This window comes from Sparus aurata, chromosome 24, assembly GCF_900880675.1.
Source record: "Sparus aurata chromosome 24, fSpaAur1.1, whole genome shotgun sequence".
NCBI classification, from domain to species: domain Eukaryota; kingdom Metazoa; phylum Chordata; class Actinopteri; order Spariformes; family Sparidae; genus Sparus; species Sparus aurata.
In genome coordinates, this window is record NC_044210.1 from 1,545,908 (window position 1) to 1,551,073 (window position 5,166).

At 44.5% G+C, this 5,166-nt stretch overlaps 1 long non-coding RNA gene across 1 annotated transcript; it reads left to right on the forward strand.

The window, feature by feature from the left end:
• The first annotated feature begins 587 nt into the window (after window positions 1–587).
• On the forward strand, window positions 588–1,737 carry LOC115576829 (uncharacterized). The gene is made up of 3 exons (XR_003982951.1): window positions 588–856; window positions 923–1,011; window positions 1,616–1,737. It is a non-coding gene; the product is annotated as an uncharacterized LOC115576829 (long non-coding RNA).
• The last annotated feature ends 3,429 nt before the right edge of the window (window positions 1,738–5,166 follow it).

The window sequence follows — 5,166 nt, forward strand, 5'->3', positions numbered from 1 at the left end:
GCAGTTGGTGTACTTGCGCGACTTCAGAGCCAGGGGGCCCCAGAAGACCCGCAATCGGTGGAGCTCAGTGAAGTATCGAGTATTGAGGATGCCTAAGGAGGGTGGCTCAGTGTATACTATTGTGCCAGTGGATGATGAGACAAAGGCCAGACAGGTCCACCGTACTATGCTGAAGGCGGTCATAGGGGTGGACTCACCTCGTCATGCCTCTTCTCACAACTTGTCCCCCAGGGACGAACCACCCCCAGAAGAGGAGCCTTCATTTGAGTATGATCTGTTTGTCCTTGACCAACAACCTTCTGTGGCCAATTCTGCCACGCCAGCTGCCGGACCAACTACGTCCCAAGTGCCTTCATCCTTTCCAGCTCCGGGGGCATCCTCATGTCCTCCTTTGGTCACTTGCCCTGATTCCAGCAACATGGGCCCACGCCGGACCCTACGTCAAACGGCTGGTCAGCACCCGAATGTGCATCATCTTCCACGACCTGCTGGAGAGGCGCAAGCGGCCAACCCTCCTACTTCTTTGTCCAACTCAGTGTCTGCTTTGTTTAGACCTTGGAGTTAGCTTGTTGTATTTATCTTACTTTGTTGATCGTCGGGACGACGATCTAAGAAGGTGGGGTAGAATGTAGCAGTATAGATGTGCCATCCATGTCTAGTGCTACTGTTTGTTTAGCGCCACTAGTGGCCGTCATGCTGTGGGCTGGTATAAAAGCAGCCATCCTCCACCATCTCTTCCTTTTGCGCTCCTGTCACTGGTGCGTCACTTCCGGGCCAAAGGTTGTCTGGTCCGACAGGGTGACTGCTTGTTGCTGATCTGGGTTTCCTGTGTGCGCTATGGTGCATTGTTTGCTTGGTAAGTATTCTCTCTTTCGGCAATGTAGTTGATGCTGTCCGATGGCTAACGCTGGTGTGGTCTCAGGTGAACGCCGACAGCGGCCGGAGTCCTCTCTCCTTCCCTCCTCCTGTGTGAACGGGTGTGTGTGTGTGTCCGTGTTTGGTCGTAAACAGGTATGTGTTTGTAGCATAGCGAACAATCGCAGCATTTCTTGCTAACGTAGTGACATTAACAGTCTTTTCTCCTGATTAGGACTAACGCAATCAGCTTATTGGGGTCACTGCTGTTTTGTTTGCCGATACTTCGTCTCCACGCTGCTTTGCCTTGCTGCTGCTTGACGCTGCTGTTTGCCCCATGCGCTTTGCTCCGGCTGGCACATTGTGTCCGTAGCCGCCTGTCTCTTGCGGCGCACACTTCCCGAGTAGCCCTACCAGGGGCGCTCATTCAGTGTGTATGTGTGTGTGTTTTAACTGGGGCTTGCCCCTCCCCTCGATGTGTGAATGTGTGTTAAGTGTGTTCTGATTATTTGAACGATTTGGTAATTATTTTGGTTTGACTATTTATGTAGTCCTATCTAGCTTATGTAATTATTTTAGCTGGCTGTGTTTTTCTTTTTGTTTTCATATTCTTTTGTTTATGACCATATAAGTTAATAGTGGGCAGTTGATATTGGTTAAGTTTATTTGCCCACTAGTTATAATTTTGTTAATTTTTGAAATCATTTTGTTTCATGTTGTTGGGTCATTTGCCCACTGATTTGTTTGTTTCTCTTTTTAGTGGCTGGAGACTGGTGGTGGCGTGCTGGTGTCTTGGTGGCGGTGTCCCCCCCCCTTTGTCTCGTTTGCTGTGTCCTGGGAGCGGGTCTTCAGTGTGTGTGCCCCGCATGTTGGGTGATTTTTGTTTTCTTTTTGGTGGGCCCCCCCCCCCCCCCCTTGCACTAGTCATTGTCCACTCACTTGCCTCCAAGCCCTTATTTATCCTGGGATGAATGTCAAAAAGACTTTGTTTTAAAAAGAGAACTTATGTAATAAAATTGTATTTTTCTACAACATTTAAACCACGTCTCATGCCTTTTAATGAGTGACCTTACCTGTGTGCCTTTGCACTTTAAATCAATTCCTTGGGTGAAATTCCCAGGGTGGCGTTGTTGGTTTTCCGTTTCTTGTTTTTTTTTGTTAGATTATTTCGTTTAATTTTCTCTCGCCTATCGCTCGCCACATTTCACTTATGAATTACTGATCCGGTAAGTTCGAATCTGTGAATATATTTCCAACTTTACCAAACTAAATCCTACCACATAAGTCAGTTACATATCATGTCAAAACCGGCTGCGCTCGCTTGCTGTGCTGTAAGTTTCGTTCTTCTGTTTTGAGACGCTGCTGCTGTTTGAAAGGCTTTCTCGTGAGATCATTGATGTGATGATGAGACTCCACCTGCACGAGCCACGGACTCACTGAAGTTACTGTGAGTGACTACTGTGCACTCAGGTTGCTGTAATTCAAGGCAAGAACACTACGCTGACTGTCAATGCACGCTATATTGAAACGTCATCTGATCGGCCTGCTTTGATCTATTTTGAGAACTCTGATCAAAACCGATAGGGGCATTATCGGCCGATTGCGATCTGTGCGTCTCTAGTGCTTACTCCTCAAATCAAAATATCGATACTTTTGATACTTCAGTCATTTGAGGTAATGTATATCATTAGCAGGAACACAGTGGAAAGTTACTAAACTGTTGAGACCTTGTCTAAATGATACGCGGTTGGTGGGAACTACTTTTTCTTCCGCCTGGGTAAGTGCGGAATGCGTAGTCAGTCAGTCACTCATGTGTGGAGCTATTTCAGCTTCAAGATTGTCACACCGCGGTGAGGGCTGTCCTGTCTCGGGTTTTTTGTCTCGCGGATTTCATGTTTTATTTTGAAAAGTAACTCTCCTCTCGTTTCAGGTCACTTGCCCTTCCTCTCGTGTCACCGGTCTGACGTCTCCCCTAATCCCTGATTGTTTCCACCTGTGCTCCCTTCCCTGGTGTATATATTGTCTGTGTCTTCCCCTGTCTCGTCGCCAGAGTATTTCGTCCTGTCATGTACCTCCAGCCCCCGAGTCACAGCCTTACCACAGTTTGAGAAGTATTGTCTTGCTTGATTTTCTGTTTATTCTAGTATTCCGCCGATGTTGAGTGATTTTGTTTACTGTTTAAGTTTTGGTCAGCGTGTTCTTTTGTGCTTCAGTTAATTTCTTTGTATCTTGTGTTTTCCTCCCTCGGGAGCGTTTTGATTTGTAATTTTAATAGCTCAGTGTAGCTCAGTTCTGTTATAGCCTTTTGCTTTTTCCTCTTTTGAGAGCGATTTCTGTTGTTTAACATTTCATAGATTTATTTGTCGTATTCAGATCAGAGTAGCTATAGCCTTTGTGTTTTCCTCCCTCGGGAGCGTTTTTCTGTTTTTTCTGGTGTTTGTGCCACGTTTTGTTTTCTTAGTCCCTCGTCTGCTCAGACGAGTATAGAGTTCATAGCCTGTTGAGTTGTCACATCAACGGAAGTCGATACTTGGGTATCAGAATAAAAGCTTGCTTTTCACCGTTCTCTGTCCTCATTTTTGCCTAGGCCTGACAAAGATGCGGTTTGTGATGTTTGTGGGAAAATGGAAAGGAGTTGTGGCAACACAAAAAACCTTGTGAAACACCTCAGGTTAAACCACAACACGGATTATGAGGCATTTATGATGAGGCAGACAGAAGAAGAGAGCACAGTGTCAGGCGCTGCTGCTGGGGAAAGACAGACGTCTCTGGCGGAGTCCTTTGGTGCTGCAGGCACTATCCAGGTACAGAGGAAGAAAGTGTGGAGCTTTAAGCAGCGCTAAGCACTGTTGTTGCAGGAGTTGTTCAAATTAATAAATATGGTTGTAGGAGACAATACTCTGATAAAAAGGGTAATTAATTACTGGCTATTAATTACACACTTTTAGACGGGGCACCACCTCCGATGGTTCTATGTGCGACTAACTCGGAGGGTATAAGTCGAAATATTAACTGTCCAAGTTTGGCTTGAACGGAAAAAGATCAGTCTCGAATCGATCTGTTGAATTTCAATTTGCTCCTATTCTGAAGTCGTGAATTCTTTCCACGATACCATCGATTTCCCACTTCAAATTAAACGAGCAGAGACAATGACATCAGGTTAAATATGTTTATTTACTAAATAAATGCAGAGTAAATGATGTGAGGTAATGATTTAAACGGGTGACAACATTAACAGAAATTGTGGAAATTGTGAAATAAAATACTGACAAGATAAATACTAAACGATGGTGGATCTTAGTGTAAGGAAACGATAATTTACCTATACGGAATTAATATTTATTCTAACGAGGCAATGTGGCAATGCCTTTAAATTTGGGATATATATATTCGAAGCTTCCACAAACACCAACTCTGATCTCATTCGAGTGTGACTCTTGTCGTGTGAAACGTTTATCCTACTTTGGTTGAAGAAGAGCGGGGTCCTGGACTCCAGAGTGTCTGGAGCAGCTTCGTCTCTTTGCAGGGAGGCAGCGGCGGTTTCAGAGCTGCTGGAGAGCGATGCCGTCTCGGTTCACCTGAGGACAGCTTCTGGCCCAGCAGTGTTCTTGCTTGAGTGCGCTGAAGGCGGCCCGGGGATGGTCAGATGCTATTTCTTCTTTAGGCTGTGGATTTCTTCACGGTTTCTTGAGCAGTTAACTGCACCGACTTTGTAATAATTACGAGTTCTGAACAGAGTCTCTCTCTTGAGCTGATTATTGCAGAGCTCCGAACATATATCGATTAGGTTTCTTGTATAAAAATAACGGGGAAAGAAATGCCGGCCGAACGAATATTAATTACTAAATACAAAAACAAAAATAGCTTCTTCTGGCTTACTGAGTTGCAATACTTTACGATTAAAGAAATATAAAAAGGGGATTAATCTCGTTCTTGCTTCGGTTTCAAAATGAAGTTATTTTCAAAATAACGGCGCGTCTCTTGAGAAAGGTTCTTGAAGCAATTCAAATCTCCGGAGAAAAAGTCCGGAGACGCGAACAAAGCCAAGTACGGAGATTACGTTTGAAAAATACAAATTTACACGCGTTGCAGAAAAGATTAAGCCGGTAGGGGTTATGAAAAAAAGAGCGAGCAACGTGAAGTTTGCTCTTTTAACGCTTACGCTGAAGGCATTTCCTCCGATGACGTCACAGCTCATATTACAAACTCATTACTTAATGAAATATAATAACGGTTCAACGTTTTAAGATCACGATCGACTTATTCACCGAAATCCACCATAGTCTTTACATCAACCTTTGTTACATAAAC